This window comes from Cupressus sempervirens, chromosome 1 (genome assembly GCF_028749045.1).
Source record: "Cupressus sempervirens isolate cs-2001-9-10 chromosome 1, ASM2874904v1, whole genome shotgun sequence".
Lineage (NCBI taxonomy): Eukaryota > Viridiplantae > Streptophyta > Pinopsida > Cupressales > Cupressaceae > Cupressus > Cupressus sempervirens.
In genome coordinates this window covers 244,693,066-244,713,203 of record NC_143118.1, presented here as the reverse complement: position 1 = coordinate 244,713,203, position 20,138 = coordinate 244,693,066, and the positions used below count along the sequence as shown (strand labels likewise).

At 32.8% G+C, this 20,138-nt stretch overlaps 1 pseudogene; it reads right to left on the bottom strand.

The window, feature by feature from the left end:
- Positions 1 to 1,284: 1,284 nt before the first annotated feature.
- On the bottom strand, positions 1,285 to 16,036 carry LOC149577075 (putative LRR receptor-like serine/threonine-protein kinase At1g67720; annotated as a pseudogene).
- Positions 16,037 to 20,138: the final 4,102 nt, after the last annotated feature.

Here is a 20,138-nt window from a genome sequence, read left to right as displayed (position 1 = left end):
ATGCATGATTCTTCTTAATATGCCCTTCTTTAAAAAGCTGAAATTCATCTAAAATAGATTTAAAAAATTGATCAAAAGTTTTTTGGGGGGTATTGGTATTTAGTTGAAGAACCTTTTTCCTTGATTCCTTAAAGACTTTATATGGTTGGGGAAGCTTACTTTCAACCATTGCAATCAACTAAAAATCTTTTTTTGCATATTCAACACCTATTTTTTTTTAGTTGAGCATTTAAAAAGGTAACTTCGTTGAAGTAATCAGACATTTTTTCAAAATCATATGGATCTAAATTCATCAATTTTTCTTCTATACTAAACATGCTAGCAAAGTCTGCATCTTTATAATATTTTTCTAAAGTCTCCCATAGCTCTATTGGGTTATGAATATCAAAAAATATTCTATTTAGATTGGGGCTCAAATCTTTACCAATAATACCTCTAGCTTGCTCCAACTTGCATTTCCACAACTCCTTTTCTCTATCATTTTGTTGAGGTTCCCTAATTTATTTATTTACTATCCTCCATAAAGCCTTCTCTCTTAGAGCATTCTTGACTCCAATCTTTGAATCTGCAAAACCACTTCCATCAAAGATAGGCAAAACTTCATTTGAAGAACCCATGTTAGCAAAAAAAATTAGCTTTCAAATAAATCTAGCAATACTCTAGTAGCATAATAGCCTTGCAACCAAATATCACACCAAAAATATATCAGCCCTGCAAACAAACCATTTCCAGTAATATATTTTCCTGTAGCAAAACCCTCTAGCAATATTTCTAGCTAAATTTCTAGATGAATCTCCAACTAAAATTGGCTAAACCAGGCTCTGATACCATGATAAAAATAAGGAGATTTGATATCTAATTGAGATATGATATATTAGCAGCAAGATTAATACTAGACAATAAAAAAATATTAGAAATAAACACTTAAGAGAGAAGAAAAATTTATTCACAAACTGAATGAATACAACTTATGCAATGGCCTCTATATAGAGAGAGCCTATGAGATGAGGGCATTAATAGAAAATGTTTCTAGAGGATAAGTGGATACTGTTGTATGAGCCAGTTTCATAGAGAACATTCCTATCTTGTTAGGATAATGTTGTATGACCTGGTTTCATGGAGGACATTCCTATCTTGTTACCAATTTAATAGGAAATGTGTGATATAGTTATAACAGAATGGATTTGTTTTGACTACTTCTAACATATAATACCTATTTTGGGAAAAGAAAGAAAGATGGATTAATAAATGTTAGAATAAATAGGAATGACAATTTAAAGAACATCAGACTTGTAAATAAATTACGTACATTGGATCTAAATATCCAGGAGTTCCTTTTATAGTTGTATTAATTTGAGAATTTTTTCCATTCCTAGTCACTCGAAAGACTGAAATCAGCTAGTTTTCCATTTAGATTACTATCTAGAAGAATGTTGGAGGTATTAACATCTCTGTGAATTATTTTTGGAGTACAACCTATGTGCAAATATTCTAGACCTGCAAATATTTGTGTTTGAGAAACACATAAGACTTTAATTCAAAGAAAGAAACATTGCTTGTAAAATTTTGAATTTCTTGTGATAATGAAATCAGAAAATTAACCTTGGGAAGCATCCAAAGCTATTTTAAGCCTAGTTTTCCAATCCAATTGTAAATATTTCGGTGACTCTACATCTACAAACACAAGTTTAATGTATGTTTTGGACATCTCTCCCTTAAATATATCGCATTTTATTGATATGAAAGAAATATTTGAAGTTACTATAAAGGTTGTCATTGAGTGACCCTAGAGAAAAATACTCATAGACAAGCATGAGGTCTCTAGATTCATTACATATGTAATACCCAAGAAAGGACACCAACTTCTTATGATTGATTTTTGACAGAAGATCAACCTGTTTATAAAGTTGAAATTAATCTCTTAGAAGATTTCCCATATTAGTGCAGAGGGAAAACCAAGTGCTTTACAAATCTTATAAGCATACTTACCTCATTAAAAAATTGATCAATTTCATGTTTTCTAAAAAAATAGAGTACTTTTACAGCTATTTGCATCCCTTCTTGTAATTTACCTATGAAAACACTTCCAAACAACCCCTATCCAATTTTATGGGTAAAATTTAGTATTGCACTCCTTATTTCCTCAAGAGTAAAAGTGTGAGTTTTTGATGAATTTTTCACATTAACCATTAAATAATTTACATTTCGTGTGATTGTAATACATGAGAAAGGAGGAGTAATTTCATTCCTGACTAATGTGTGTTGTATGGTACTTTAAAAAAAAGTGAAAACATGTACTGAGAGGGTTTGGTTGAGCACATGCACTTCTAAATTTCAGTTGATAGATGACGATACCCACTAAAATGGAAATTGTAATGAAGGCTCCCACTACTCCAACCACAATTGAGGGAAGGTGATGACAACGATACTCATTCTTTGTCCAGAAAAGGTGTTTGTTGCCACTGAAACTAACCAGATAGATCAAATTTTACTATAAATATTTTGAAATAGGGAAAACTAAACAAGAAAATGGGAACATATATTTCACATATAAACAAAATACAATAAATATGAACTTTACTTGAATGTAAAATTTAATTTGTGGAGAAGTACTTGTGGGATCACACCTTTGAAATTATTGTTGGATATATCTCTAATACAAAAAGGAAAATATTAATGGTTATGATTAGTTCTTCAATAAGACACAAGAAAAGTAAAAGAAATATTGAACAAACATACATTTCTCTAAGATGATCCATTTTACTTATCCACTCTGGAAGTTCACCTGATAAGTAGTTGTTATGGAGATTTCTACACATAGATTGAACACTCTACTTGGACTTTTGTTTTAACTTTCAAATATGTCATTAGTATACATACATTTCAAAAAATTGTATTTATAAGAAATAAGTTTTAGTGATAAAATTAGACTAATGGAATTTTTTAAAATAATTGAAGTATTGAGATATATTGTTATTTTGTTAGTCACATATTGTTCATACATAAGCTAGATGCATCTTGAATATAATATTTATGCATATGATAAGATTATATTTTGTGTATTGTATTTGTGCAAACTTAAAAAAATGAAATATTTAAGATAAGAAAAAATAATAAGATTGAAAGACTTTCTAATTAAAAAATTTAAATACTCATAGTTTTTTTAATTTTGAGAGATTTTTCAAATTAGGCAATGATCCACTAAAATAGTTGTTGTCAAGTGACCTAAAAGAATTAATAGACAAAAAAATCATATCATAAATATCTTAACAAAGTAACATGTTCAAAAGGTTCAAGTCATATGACAACTAAAGATTAATATGTATAAAAAAAATAGTATAAATGATTTAAAAGGATGTTGTAAGATTAATTCTACTAGAACCACATCATTCCAATGATCTTGAATCAGCTAATTTTATTTTCTATACACATCTAACTATTTTTTATTGATTTGAACTTTCTACACAAAATGAGTGAAATATTTCATTTTGTAAGATAAAAAAAATAGACACTAAAAATAAATATGTTAATTTTATTATGTCTATTGTTATTAGAATCTAGTGTAAATATATTTTATAAAAATAAATTACTTTAATTGATAAACAAGGCACTTTATTGTAGTCTTCTCTCATCTACATCTAAATTAAATTACATGCATCTTTAAAAAATTAACTTCTAAAAAATTAACTTTACTAAAAATCAAAAGAAACTAACCCATCTAATTAAAAATAAAATCAACTCACATTGTTTTTTTCCATAGAAATATATTATTACAGAAAAGTAAATTAAAATACTCATATAGCATGATCAATATTACAAAAAAAAATTTAAATTTTTAAATACCCAAATAACTCTTTAAATATATTATTATTAAAATAACATGTCATCATTAAGGCAAAAGCAGTCATCATACAAACAACATTGCCCTACTTCTATACCACCTTCAATGTTTGATGATTTTGTTAGTAGGGCTTTTCTTTTGGCCTGCATTGGGCTTCTTTGATGTGTTGGGGTAAGATATTATTCCATATTGATCTGATAATACATGTAAGACATCATCTGGGTTTTTTTGGTGTACTGGGGGTGAGGGTGGGCTTTGTCACCTATCACCCCTCTTCTTGGTGCCTTCTTCAGGGTCATTTGGGCCATTCTCTATTTTTGGGTGAGACACCCTAGTCTAAGGCAAGGCTATGGGTATTTGGTTGCTCAGTATTCTTTCTTTGTTGCTGGATAGTTTCTTGTGGTTCTGGTTTGGGGCTTGATTAGCCCAATCTAGAGCCTTAGTGACATCTGTTTCTCTTTCTTGGAAGGCTCCTTATCTTCTCTCTTGGTGGGTTTTCTTTGTTTCTCTCCTTTTGGCAAAGTTCCTTCTTTTAAAGTTTGGGTTTTTCTTGTCTTCTTGTGCAGTGTCTTCTTCCTTCATCCATGTTGCCTATGAAAGTGGTGAGTTATTCTTTTATGGTGAAGTTTCATATGGTTGGAAGGGTTATTGTTATTGTCTTATGGTAGAAATTGGCTCCCTATTGGCTAGAAGCTAATTTGATGATGTTTGATTCTTTAAGTATGTCTAAGTTACTATTTAGGTAGCCATGATCATTTTGAGTTATGGTTTAGGGAGACTCAAAATCCTAATGGTCCCTCTAGTGTAGAGATTTTTTCCTTGCTATGATTATAGTTGTGGGTGTTGGTCTTCCAATGGCAGCTAGTTTTTCTTTGGCTTCATCCTTCTTGGTTGTTGGTTGTCTGTCTGAGTTGAGCAGCTAGACCTTTTTTGTTCTATTTGGTGGGGAAGATTCTCTTGGATGGGGTTATAAATACTCTTTAAAATATACTTTTAAGAAATTTTATGTACCTTCAAAATCCACTTTTGTAAAACAGAAAATATTTATAGAATAAAAATTATATATATACAACATAAATGAAGAGGACTTTAATTTCTACATTTTCTATTTGTACAGTCACAAACCAAACAAAAAAGAATTATTCAAAAAAGTAAAATTTTGCCACTATATAATAGGTGTAGTGCATATTATGTAATCAATAATTATTTATTTTCATCAAATGATTTAAACATCATATATTAAGACTTGATAAAACTTGATTCTTAAAAATAAATACCTTTTTCAAGCTTAGTTTTTCTAAATCTATTATATTGCTTAGTTTTTATAAATCTATCATATTTGGCCTCATTTCACATAGATATTATAAAATACTTACATTTGAGATATCCTTACAGTTGTATTGATATTACTACAGATGATTCCTTCCCAGGGTAAACCAAAGCAAGGATTCGAAGTCCAATTGTCAAGGGAAACTGATTTTTTCAATTGTCTAATAGCTTTCACTACAGCTTTGCCAATCTAAACATGTCAAGTTCTACATATAAAATAGAATAATTAAAAGAAGGAAAGAAATTGGGATCTGATTGTCATCTGAAGAGGTTAGAGGATGGGAGGAAAAAAGACTGTGGATCTCCAAGGCATTGATTATGGGACTCAAAACAGATATCTTTGACTATAAATTTATTGTTTCTTTTGTTGTCCCATCATATTGTAAGAAAAATAGATTAAAATCACAAGCTTAACTGTAAACCTAAGTTTTTCTTGGCACATGAAGGTGCCAAGTGGCAATTTTCTTGACAATAACTATTGCTTAGTGACAGGTGTCAAGTTAGCTTGACACAAGAAGAGCTCGACACACAAAAGAAATGCTCAACACCAATGGATGCTGAGTGATCTCAACTCTAACTAAAATTTATAACTTAGAAAATATTAACAACAGAAGAGGACGTCGAGTGTTCTGTTTCAAACTAAAAAATTTATAACTTAGGAAATTCCAACGTGAATGCTTTCACCATTAAAACCAGAGAGCCAAAGCTTTAACCTTTCAAAAAAATTACTCACATTCTACATACAAGGGAAGAGCAATGGATTCAAGTATGCCTTCTTGCCTTCTATTCAATCTTTGATATAAACTATTACAAAATCTGGGAGCATTCAGCTTCAATCAGAAAACCCTAAAATAATCCTAAACTGGTACAACTTCAAATAACTTTAGTACTCAAAAACTTTAAACCTGCAACTCTAATGGTTGCATAAAATGGCACTTGGAGAAATCACTAATTCAACAAGACAGAACCAAACAACAACAAACTCACAGAGTGTATAGGGGAAGTACGTGCAACTGCAAGCACAAACTTGTTTCCTTCTTCCTTCTCTGCTCTGCTCTGCAACTACTGATATGCTAAATAATTTGACTGAATGAAATGAATGTAGAAACATTCCCTTTTTTCTCACATTCCATTTTCCCCCTCATTTCTGATTTCAAAATCTCACCCACCAAATTTATGTTTCTATCTGTTCTGAATGTCAAAGGGTGTAGGTAAGAGTTTGGCTCTAGGGAGAAACGACCAGTGCATTTAATTTTCCAACACTCACCCTTTGTCCCGAGCCAAACAAACAAGGATCAATGCTGATCCAAATCAATTACACTAAGACACTCTCTTAGGTGTATAAAAGATCCAATGCCTAATGGCTTTGTGAAATGTCCGCTAGGTGTTGCTCAGACTTGCAAAATTCCATCTTGATATCCGCATTCTCCACCAACTCTCTGATGAAGTGATATCTGATCTCTATATGCTTGCTTCTCCCATGGAAGACTAGATTTTTAGACAATGCAATTGATGAGATGTTGTCACAATAAATTGTGGTTCCATCCTCTTGCCTTTCATTCAAATTTGTCAAGATCCTTCTTAACCAGATAGCTTGACATGTTGCTGTATTTGCTGCTATATACTCAGCCTCCGTTGTAGATTGAGCAACAATAGGTTTCTTCTTGGATGCCCATGAAATTGCACCCGATCCCATATGAAACATGTATCCAGAAGTGCTCTTCCTATCATCTAAACTTCTAGCCCAATCACTATCAGTATAACCTACCAACTTGAATTCATTTCATGTAGTATATAAAATTCCAAATCCCTTGGTACCTTTCACATACCTTAAGATCATTTTTCCCACTTGCTAATGGGAATCCTTTGCTGTTTCCATAAATCTAGAAATTAAACTTATTGCATGCATTAGGTATGGCCGAGTTGCAGTCAAATACATTAAACTTCCAACCATACTCTTGTATAGTGTTGGATCCACTCTCTTGCTAGAGTCTTCCTTGCTCAACTTAAGACCTATTGTTGTTGGTGTGGGGTCTACCTTACTGTTCTGCATTTTGAATCTCTCTAAGATCTGCCCTGCATACTTTTCTAGAGAGATGAAAATGTCATTATGCATTTGTTTTACTTCTATGCCTAGAAAGTATTTCAACAGACCCAGGTCTGTCTTCTCAAATTCATTTTTCATGACCTCTTTGAACAAACCAATTAGAGTCTTGTCATTACCAATAAAAATTAAATCATCTACATACAAGACAACAATCAACACATTTTCATTTTCTACCTTGATGTAGAGAGTAGGCTCACCATCACTTTTGCTAAAGCCATTGCTCATCAAATATGAGTCAATCCTACTGTACCATGCCCTTGGAGCTTGCTTGAGCCCATAAAGAGCTATCTTCAATCTATATACTTTATTCTCTTCACCTGTAACTTCATAAGTAGGTGGCTGCTCCATGTATACTTCTTCTTTCAATACACCATTAAGGAAGGCGGACTTCACATCCATTTGAATTACCTTCCACTTGTGATAAGTTGCAATTGTTATGACAACATGCATGGTTTCCATTCTTGCAATAAGGGTATATGTCTCATCATAATCTCTTCCATACTATTGTTTGTAGCCCTTGACTACCAGCCTTGCCTTATGCCTATCAATTTTTCCTTCAGGATTGCATTTGGTCTTGTAGACCCATTTCACTCCAATCACTTGCTTCTTGGGAGGCAATTCAGTTAGCTCCCATGTCTCATTTCTTTCTATATCATTTATCTCCTCATCCATGTCCTTAAACCATTTCTTCTCCTTAATAGCTTCTTCAAAATATATTGGATCACTATGAGAAAATAATGCAAAGTTAACACTCTCATCATAATCTTCATACCTTTCATCTTGGTATATCTCCCTAAGACTCTTGGTCTTTCTTGGTAACAAAGAGGAGAGTGTGGTATCAGAATCTTCACTATTGCTACATTGCTGACTAGCTCAGTCTTCACTAGTACTCAGCACTGACACTCGGTCAGGCCTAAAGGAGCTCGGAAATGACTTAACCTGCTTGCCTTTTCTTCTATTTGCTCCTTCTTCTTGATGTTCATCAACATCTTCTTCACTCATAATTGGAACTTTACTTGAAGTGCTCCATGACTCGTCAGTTGGGCCATACCAAGACTGATTTTCAAGAAATTCCACATCTCTTGAAAGAGTCATCTTGTTGTTCAATGGGTCATACAATCTGTATGCCTTAGATTATGGGTTGTACCCTGTGAAAATGCATTTGACACCTTTGTCATCCAATTTCTACCTTTTCTCTTTAGGCACATGTATATATGCAACACATCCAAACACCCTTAAGTGTTCAACTGTCCATCTTCCTCGTGACCATGCTTCCATTGGAATTCTATCACGGAATGCCTTTGTAGGACACCTATTGATTAGATAAATTGTTGTTTCCATAACCTCTCCCCAAAATTCAATTGGGAGACCTTTCTCTTTCGTCATGCTCCTTGCCATTTCAACAATGGTCCTATTCTTTCTTTCAACCACTCCATTCTGCTATGGTGTATAATTGGTTGTGAGCTCTTTCTTTATGTCATGTTTCCTGCAAAAATTTACAAAAGAATTGGAGGTATACTCCCCTCCTCTATCTGATCTTAGGACCTTGATATAGTGTCCACATTCTTTTTCAGCCTGGGGTTTAAATTCTACAAATATATCAAATGCTTCAATTTTATTCTTTAAGAAATACACCCATGTCCTATGACTGAAATCATCAATGAATGTCATGAAATAAGTACTCTCCCCAATGGAAGTAACTTGCATAGGACTGAGTAGGTCAGTATGCACTAACTCTAATGGATATCTAGCCCTCTTAAAAATTCTAGAATTAAAGGGAAGCCTATGTTGCTTACCGAAAATACAAGCCTCACACTTGTCACATGAATTTCCTATATGTGGAAAACCTTCTACTATACTTTTATTTGATAATAAATTTAAACCATTATAGCCAAGATGACCATACCTGAGATGCCAAAACCATGAAGGGTCTTCAATCACACTCTTTAGAGTTGATTGTGTGTGAGGTGCAACAAAAACTTGAGATGAGAAACATATCTCTATCCTCAAGGGAAACATTATATTCTTTGTCATTTGAACTACTGCAAGTAGGTTCTTGCTCCCATCCTTTTCATGAATGACACACGTGTCATTCTCCATTAGCGCTTTGTATCCATTTTGAATGAGCTAACCAATGCTCATCAAATTGTGCTTCATACCAGGGGTGAAATACACATTTTGTATTTCTTTCTTCTCACCTTTCTTGGTGCGAACCATAATAGATCCTTTGCCCACAACTGGTAGGGTTCCATTGTTACCCATTTTAATCTTAGATTTGAGACTCTTGTCAATGAATGAAAACAAGGTTTCATTACCACTCATGTGGTTTCTACATCCACTGTCAAGGTACCAAACCTCAGGGCTTCCTTCTTCACCAACATTACACATGATGAAGGCAGTGGCATTGTTTCCACTTCCCATGTTCACTTTAGCCACATTTCCTTGTCTTGACTTATCATTTTTCTTCTTCCAGCATTCACTTGCATAATACCCATATTTATGATAGTAGTAGCATTCTACATTTATCTTATTTGAGTTGTAGTTTTTCTTACCTCCTCTTGAGGTATTTTGTGAGCTACTTGCTCCATCTACTCTTCCTGAGCTTTCTGCTGCAGTATTTTTTTGTCCTCTATTTCCTTGGGCTCTACTTTTGGAGTTTTTGCCTGAGCCATTTCTTCCTCTCCCCCTTCCTCTTGGATTTGACTAAGCTTTGAATTCTTTCTCTTGGGAAGAAGAAGATGTAGATCTATTGATCCTATGCTCATGGGTTTGAAGAGTACCCATCAAATCATCCATTGTCAAAACAGTGAGGTTTTTTGCCTCTTCTATGGTCATGACCAAATTGTCATATTTATGAGGTAAACTCCTCAATATATTTTCCACTATCCTCTTCTCTTGATAGTCTTCTCCATTTGATTTTAGTTGGTTAATCACACTAGAGGTCTTTGAACTAAAATCTACAACTAATTCATTTTACTTCATCTGAAGGTTCTCAAACTCCCTCCTTATATTCTGTAGCTTTATAGTATGGACTTTATCAGTCCCTTTGAAGTTTGTCTCAAGGATATCCCAAGCTTCCTTTGCATAATTTGTTGCTGCAATCTTTGGGAATATTGTCTTTGTCATTATTGCTTCAATAAGACTTAATGCCTTAGCATCCTTCCTCCTTGGCTCTTTCAAATGAGTCTTTTATCCATTTGTGAGTACAACATATTGAGTTGGGTCTGTCACATCATTGAATCCATAAACTAAAAACTCCCATAAATCATTTGCAACCATAATGGTCTTCATCTTCTTTGCCCATGTATCATAATTTTTTCCATTGAAAGGTGGTGGTTGTTGCCATATTTTTCCTATATCTACTGCCATGTCAAATATCTCAAGAAAACAAATGCCCTAACTCACTATGGATGTGGGGCCTTAAAGCTCTGATACCATGTAAGAAAAATAGATTAAAATCAAAAACTAAACTCTAAACCTTAAATTTTGCTCAGCACTCACAATTGTCAACTGCTAATTTTTCTCGACACATGAAGGTGTCGAGTGGTAATTTTCTTAGCAACAACTATTGCTAAGTGGCAGGTAATAGGTGTTGAGTTAGCTTGGCTCAAGAAGAGTTCAGCACACAAAAGAAATGCTCGACACCAATAGATGCTAAGTGAGCTCGACTCCAACTAAAATTTATAAATTAGAAAATATTAACAATAGAAGAGGATGCCAAGTGTTTTGTTTCAAACTGAAAAATTTATAACTTAGGAAATTCCAATGTGAATGCTTTCACCATTAAAACCATAGAGCCAAAGCTTTAACCTTTCAAACAAACTACTCAAATGAAACATACAAGGGAAGAGAAATGGATTCAAGTATGCCTGCTTTCCTTCTATTCAATCTTTGATATAAACTATTACAAAATCTGGGAGCATTTGGCTTAAACTAGGAAACCCTAAAATAACCCTAAACTGGTAAAACTTCAAACAACTTTAATACCCATAAATTTAAACCTGCAACTTTAATGGCTACATACAAAGGTGCCTGGAGAAATCACTGCTTCAATAGGATAGAATCAAACAACAAAAAACTCACAGAGTGAATAGGGGAAGTACGTGCAACTACAAGCACAAACTTGTTTCCTTCTTCCTTCTCTGCTCTGCTCTGCAACTATTGATCTGCTGAATAATTTGACTGAATGAAATGAATGTAGAAACATTCCCTTTTTTGTCAGATTCCATTTTCCCCCTCATTTCTGATTTCAAAATCTCACCCACCAAATTTATGTTTCTATCAGTTTTGAATGTCAAAGGTGCTAGGTGAGCATTTGGATGCAGGGAGAAATAGCCACTACATTTAATTTTCCAACACATATAGGAAGGTTATCCCTATGGTGGAGGAATTTCCAAGCAGATGAATATCTGTAGCTCAAATGACATTATTTATCCCAACAGAGGACCTATTTCCCATAGAATTAAGCTTTGCAAAATACAATATCACGATGGCCACCAATGGTTCTATTTCAAGTTGAACATTAACAAACAAGACTTACTTGGTCATGTTTTTATCCCCATATCACATCTTTTATCAATGTGTAACATAATCCCCGGTTTAGCCGTATCATACATTCCTAGTTTAAGATGTCTTAACTCGATGGCTATAATAAATGGATCATCATAGTCTGATGTTTGTATCAAGCAAATATGCAACACGCTATCTGCACTCAAAGTGTTCCCATTGCGGCAAATCATGCAATTGTCGAATACCACATTTTCCATGTAGAGCATATCAATGGTCTCCACAAAATTATTGAAACCTCGAGATCCAGTGTAATTAACCTTGGAAAAAGTTAGTCTCAAGAGGTGGGGCACATTTGGGGTGAGGGACAATCCATAGAAAGCCTTCTTAATAGGCTTGCAAAACACTTGGAGGCTTCTCAAATAAAAAGTGTACTCTTCATTGTAGTATGATTCTGCTTTCTCACCGAGGTTGTGTATGAAGTTGTCATAAAAAATCCATGTAATATTGGTCTCAGAATCATTATGATTTCCTTTTCCCACACAATCGATACTCAGAAATCATGTTGAATTGCAAGCCCATGTAAAACATTAAACCCCCACAACAAAGAAATCGAAGTAACAATATTTTAAACACTTATAATAGTCTTAAGTTAGATATGCTTTCCATTATTTTGAACTTACAGTATTTAAAATCTTTAAGTTTTTAAGTACTATGTGTGGGCTTTTCACAGCATCGCCCCAGTGCAAATGGGGGGGCCCCTTTTGTCTCTTGGTATTTTCCTTTTGACTTTAGTTCTTGGTAGTATTGGGCTCGATCTTCTAAAGTCCCCTCTTTCAAATGAGAATTGATAAAACTGGCAGATCTGGAAAGTGTCATGCATGTGGCTCTGAGAATGTAAATTGTTTGCTTGTTTGAAGATTGATTGTCTTGACTTAGTATTTTTAGAAAGTCTATTTTTAGTAAATGTCACTGCCTCTCAGATTAACCTTATTTTGCCTTTGGGACAACTTACTATTTTTAGAAAGTCTATTTTTAGTAAGTCTATTCTTAGTAAATTTCACTACCTCTCATATTGGCCTTATTTTGACTTTGGGACAACTTACTATTTTTAGAAAGTCTATTTTTAGTAAATTTCACTGCCTCTCAGATTGGCATTATTTTGACTTTGGGACAACTTACTATTTTTAGAATGTCTATTTTTGGTAGGTCTATTTTTGCAACAAGTGAGCTATGGTTGACAAAGAGCAAAAAGGGTACATGTGTCTATATCCAAAAGAATGAGCAAGCATGATAGTCATTCAAGAAAAAAATGGTTAAGTCTGGAATCACCCATGAAATATCCAAAAGTAGAAAGGCATGAAAATAATAAGAAAAATGGTTGTCCTAGAATTCTTCCATTATGGACAAAATCCATGATCACTCAAAAAATCCAGCCTTGCAAAAGAATGAGCAAGCATGATAGTCATTCAAGAAAAAAATGGTTAAGTCTGGAATCACCCATGAAATATCCAAAAGTAGAAAGGCATGAAAATAATAAGAAAAATGGTTGTCCTAGAATTCTTCCATTATGGACAAAATCCATGATCACTCAAAAAATCCAGCCTTGCAAAAAAATGGTTGTTGTGGAATTCTTCCATCATGGACAAAATCCAAGATCACTCAAAAATCTAGCCTTGGAGAAAAATGGTTGTTGCAGAATTCTTCCATCATGGACAAAATCCACGATCTCTCAAAAAATCTCGACTTGGAGAAAAAAGGTTGTTGTGGAATTCTTCCATCATGGACAAAATGCATGACCACTCAAAATTTCCATGAGCAACAGAATTAGAAATAATGGAAGCAAAAATGGCTAACTGTTGGAAATTGATCCTTCATAGAAGCAAAAATGGCTAAGTGTTGGAGATTTGTCCTTCATAGAAGTAAAAATGGTGAAGTGTTAGAAATTCCTCCTTCATCGAAGAAAAAATGCTAGTGTTGGAAATTTCTCCTCCATGGAAGCAAAAATGGCCAAGTGTTGCAGATTTCTCCTTCATAGAAGCAAAAATGGCGAAGTGTTAGAAATTCCTCCTTCATGGAAGATAAAAATGCTAGTGTTGGAAATTTCTCCTTCATGGAAGAATAAATGGCTAAGTGTTGGAAAATTTCTCCTTCATCAAAAAATGAAAAAGGATTAAGTGTTGGAAATTTCTCCTCTAGATCTTGAATTCCACCCTCTTCAAGTGTGTACCCAAGATTGGAAAAATGATTGATGATGATTAAAAAATGGGGGAATTCTTCAAAATGTAAGAAAACACATAATAGTGAATTGAAAGCATTTGAAGAAAAAGGAGGAGAAAGCTCTAGTTCTAGAAATTCAAGAAAGACGCTCAAATCCAAAATTCTAGTACCAAGATCAAAGTACTAAGTGATCCAATCCCAAACATTCAAGGTGCAAAGTTCAAAGTTCAAATCCAAAAATCCAAGAACATGGTGAAGGAAGTTCAATATGAAGAAATTCTAGAGTAACATAATCATCAGGGATTCCAATCCATTTTAGGGAGATAAATTTCCAAGCAAGTACATAGAAGACGAGAATGTTCGAAGAGAGATTTTCAAAAAAGTCAGTCAAAGTTGGATCATAGTTAAAATGATGCAGTTGGAAAAGACTCAAGCTTACATGGCCTTCATCATCATTTCATGGCATCCAATTATATTTGATGAAGAATTGAGGTCTCCAAGTCAAACTTCTATGCATTCAGAGAATGGAATCAAGAATAATTTATTCAAGGAGGACTGAGCACTTATTGACTAATGGACATGCATGCTGGATATTTATTGCACCCCACTCCTTCCTAAAAGAGCATGCATAGTGGGCATTTATTACCCACTATAGTAGTGGATTCCTTGTTGCATTAATGTAGATTCATTTCCTTTTCCCTAACCCTAATTAGGGCTAATGTGGCACAATCTTGGCCATCGGTTATTGTGATAATCCAGGCCACCTATTGTAATCGAGGACCTATATAAAGGCCTCATTTCTCATTTGTAAAGGGAGATTTTTATGAGATTGTTGCTATGAGCTACTGAGATAATAAATTTTTCATTGGAGATTGGTGAATACTTGATGTGTCTTAGTGCTTGCTTGTTCTCCTAAATTTCTTCAATTAGATTAAGTTTACCATAGTCAATGTGTGGTGATTACAATGAAGAATATGAAGGTGTATTGATGAGTTCCTTTGGTTCATAATTTTGATGTTTTAGTGATTCTAACTCATTGTCTAAAGTTAGCCTGAACCCCTTTCATGCACCTGCTCAAATTCTATCCTTAGTATACATTGTTCTTTATGATGGTGTATGCAGTGATATGAAAATCTTTGGCATAACCCTTGAAGATTGCACTAGTTTATGTGTAGTTGTAGTATAACTTGGCGAAGCAGAATTTGGTAAATTGAGGAATTTGTCCACTAAAATACTATTTGTTGTTATCACTACCCTTAGGATTAGAATAGAGTTCCTGAACCCTATCCTATTGAATTTCTACATATTTTGTGAAAACTCCAAAATAAGAACTTCATTACAAAACCTTAGCATAGCTCCTACATCCAGTATGGCTTGAAATGAATCTAAATAAACACGTAAGGCCCCTTGTGATCATCAACAAATCACATCAACCACCAATCTTATCCACAGTCAAGACCTGGCATTAAAGGAACCTTGAAGTCATTGTATGGTCTTCTAGCAATCTTAGCATACAGAAGACTTTATTCAAGAGAGGATAAGATATTTTAGTATTTTGTTCTACTATTTGGTGAGTCATAAAAAATACGTCAACAAGTACTATTATAGCACTATTATCAGCAGATAATTTATATGCAATCTTATATTTTGGGTTGATTTCTGTTTATATGGAATCTTATATTTTGGGTTGATTTTTTTTGTTGCATGTTGTTTAGTAGGTTCTAGTGTGATGCCATCTTTGATTAGTTATTGATGTGTATTAGTTGCTTTGCTAGTTGGTTTCTATTTTTTATTGTTTTGTGGGAGTGATCTCTTCTTCTTCTTCTTCTTCTTTTTTGGCTAGTTGCTCCGCTGTAATGGCTCTGAATTTGCCTTGCTATATTTGTAACTATTATCAAAAGCAATATTTTAAAGACATTTTAGAAGAGGAATAGAGTACCCGATTGAGCATTAGCAGAGAATGTATTGTAGCATAAGAGGAAGAGGAAGACACTCACGATACCAACATATTTGCTCCAACCAATGACTTCCATTGTTTCCTTGTTTTTCAGAGCATTGCTTGTACTATCGTTTCATTCTTACAACCCAAAAAAATATTTACCCCACACACATTCAGTTGACATAAATTGTGGGAAACTATTTTGACTCTTTTAAGATATTATTCCATACTTATTATTAGGGAAGTTTAATTTTATAGTTAATTTATTCCATTAATTTTTAATTATAATTTTAAAATGGTTTGATAGAAATATTTTTCAACTTGATTCCCAAACTACTGTTTACGAGTGCTTTCACTGAGACGTTGGAATTTAAAAATTTGGGATTTCTACAAATTTTGGTTTTGTCAAATCAAGGTTTTGCAAACTTTCATTCTAATTTTTGGGATTTTAAGTAAATTTTCAAAAAGTATTCCAATCTATTGTTTTTAAACTCCTTAAAAAACATAACCAAGTTTTGATCTTGAATTCCTACTTGCTAGTAGGAAGTTGGAAAATCTGGTTTTGAGGCAAAAATTGGAACTCTCATATGCTAATTCCATTTTGCCAATTTTGAAACAAACACAAAATTTTTTTTATCCAAATTTTGAAAAAGCCAATTATTGTCATCTTCCATAAACAAATGGACCCTTATTGAAGATAAATCAAGTTTATCAGTTTATCCACTAACATGTATTTATAGTTCAGCAAGATATTTTCGTAACAAAAGTTGAAAAAGATAAGATCCATTCTGTCAATGAAGTGACCAGTAGAGACTTTTTCATCGAAGAGGCCAACAAAAAGAAAAAGACTCAATCATTGGGAATGCCTTCGCGTCTGTTTGAGAAGATTTAAGAGAGCCTATTAACATGATATAGACTTGGATATTTTTTTTGAGTTTAATACAGATTAACCATGGCTTTAATTAATTTATCCCCTAATATTGAAAATGACAGGAAACTTTAAATAGGTATCTAAAGATCGCAAGAGAGTTTCACAGGTTTACTTCTATGTATGTGTCAATTGATAAGAACCCTTTTTAGTTTGTTACTTGTGCATGTCACCTAGACCATTTCCTTTATACCAACTCTTGAAAACCATTGTTCAATCAAGCCCATTCAACAAAATTGATCATTATATAGAATAATCCTTTTATTGTGTTTAAATTTTCCTAAATGATGATTAATTATAAATGAGTCTATCATAAGTTATGGTTATGAAGATACATTTTATCTAATTAGAGAAAGTTTCCGTCACAATAACAAGAGCTCTAGTTGAGCAAGAGTCCCTGCCTATTGTCAAAAGAGCAAGGTTAAAATTTATTTTAATATTTGTTAAACTAAAAATTTGCAATAGTAAAATAATAAAAATGTTAAATAAATGAGAAGTGAAGAATTGGTTCAAATATTTAAAGAGTAATAATTTTGAAATTTTAATGTTTAGAGTAAAAGTATATTTTGTTTAGTTAAAAATTAATTTATTAGTAAGTATAAAAATTATAATGTTCTTTTTTAATGAAAAAAGGTTTTATTCAACGAGCAACATTTTTAATGTATTTATCTATATAATTTTTTTTGTAAAATTTTGATAGTAAAATAGTAATGATATCATGGAAAAATAGTGGAACATAGATATCAAAAATCATTTTAAATATGACAAAATTTTCAATATCTAATGAAATAATAAATATTTAATAAATGAAATAAATAGTTGTAAAGAAAATATTAAATTAGACTTTGTAAAATAAATATCATTTTTATAGAGATATAGTTATAGTTCAAATTGTTTAATTTTTTTGAAACAAGATTATTATTGTTTAATTATTATTATTTTTAAATTTGAACTACACATTTTTTTTTACACTTACATTTCAATTTGTAATACAAATTTTAATGATTTAAATATAAATATTTTTCTGAACACTATGTAATCCTTTCATCCTATACCAATTAATACCATATATTAAAACCATTAATGTAATAGATGCTCTTAAATACCAATAGAAAGTATCATAAATGTAATAACTACTATGTACGAAAATGAGAAAAAATAAATTAAATATTCATTATTTTCAAAAAATAGAATAGAAATATAGTGAAGTTAACATAATAGAAAAAATAAAATAATAAAAACTAATAAGTAGGAAATTAATATCTTTCTAGTGGGGTGGACTTGGTTTTAAATGTGGCATTAAATAGAATGTAGGCTTATTCAACTCCAATCGCTCCATGTGAAAGAAAAATAGCTCTCGATCTTCATTAAAAAATGAATAAAAATCATATGAAAAATGTATGCCTTAAAAAAATATAATTGACTCATCAACTGTCACACATTTTCAATTATATATTCTAGATTCCTCTCAGTCTTGTACGAGAATTGTCACTTTGTACCCCACACCTCTGCCCATAGTGCTATCATTGCCTGATGACTGCCATCTGTCTATCTCCTTTGCAGACCACCGACATGGAATTTAATATTTTTGTCAATTATACTATTTACAAAAATGGACATAAACCCCAAGAAATTTGGTTCGACCAATCAAAAATTAAGAAACAACTTAGCATATTTGATTTATTAAATTCTTGTTTTCCAAACCTTAGTCTTTTGCATTAAAATCTGCACAAAAATAAATTGTGGGGGGGGGGGCATAAATGAAAACATAAGTACCTACTTATATACATAGGTAGGGACTAATAAATCCCTCACATTAGCATTAGGGCCCCATAAATTGAATTATTCACAATAATAAACCCCTCAAGTTATCATTGGGGCCACATAAACTAAATTATTCGGAAGAAGTAGGTCTCAAACAAAAAATTGAAATGACTATGATTTTGTACAAAAGACTCTTTTTTGGAGAAATAAATGTTTCAAGTGCTTTGCAGTACTATTAGAAATTTGGAATTCTGCGTACAAGATCCTTGGCAAAAAATTTGCAACTCTAGGCAATATTTGACTCTTGAATGTAGGAAAAAACAAATTGTATGATCAAATTTGTTGAGCTTAAGAATTTAAAGCAAAACTAAAACCTAAAGTAGAATTAAAAGATGCAAGAACAAACACAAAAATTATAGTGGCTCATCAAGCTAGTTTGGACTACATCCACTCTTCAAGCAAGGGAATTTCTCTTATTTAAATAAATCTCAAGTTACAATAATCAGCAACATCAACTATCTTTGCTATTCTATATCACTCACATTCAATGGAAGATGAAAGGTTGAGAAGAGGAAGAGTTGCAATGATTGAACTGCACAATTAGAGCGGTTACATATTCCCTTGTCATAACCATTATGCTCTCCCACTTGAAGTCCAATCAATGTTGTACAGAGATATTCCCTACATGGAATTATTAAGGCTATGTCTTAAAAATGCCAAGAGAAGCTCTATAGAATTTGAACTTCTCTCAAGGTAAAACCTTTGTAAACACATCAGCTGGATTAACCTTTGTATCAATCTTCTCTAACTATAGTCTTCCCTCTTCAAGAGCATGGAAGATGAAGTGGAATCTAGTTTCTATGTGCTTTGTGTGACTGTGGAAAGCTGAATTTTTAGCCAAATGAATGGCACTCCTACTGTCAGAAAATAGAGTAAAGTTGGATTGTTAAAATCCCAACTCTCCAAACAATCGTTGTAACCATATCAACTCTTTAGCCCCCTCAGTAAGTGCAATATATTTGGCCTTGGTAGAGGAAAGAGCAACAACTTGTTTCTTATGAGAAGTTTAGCTAATCACTACCCCTGCAAAAGTAAAAACATAGACTGTTGTAGACCTCCTTGTATCTAAATCTCTGGCCATATAAGAATCAACATATCCACAAATATAAGGAGTCTTTTTATTAAAACATAAAATATGAGAGGAAGTGCCTCTCAAATACTAAAAATTCCATTGAACTACGTACCAATGAATCTTATCTAGATTACTCATATAACCACTTACAACTCCCACTGCATGAGCAAGATCTAGATGCATGCTAGACATTGCATACATTAAATTCCCAACTGCTGAGTAATAAGATAGGGACTAATATGCATAATTGAAAACATAAGTACCTTCTTATATAAATAGGTAGGGACTAATAAATCCCTTACATTATCATCAAGGCCATATAAATTGAATTATTCACAATAATAAACCCCTCAAGTTATCATTGAGGCCACA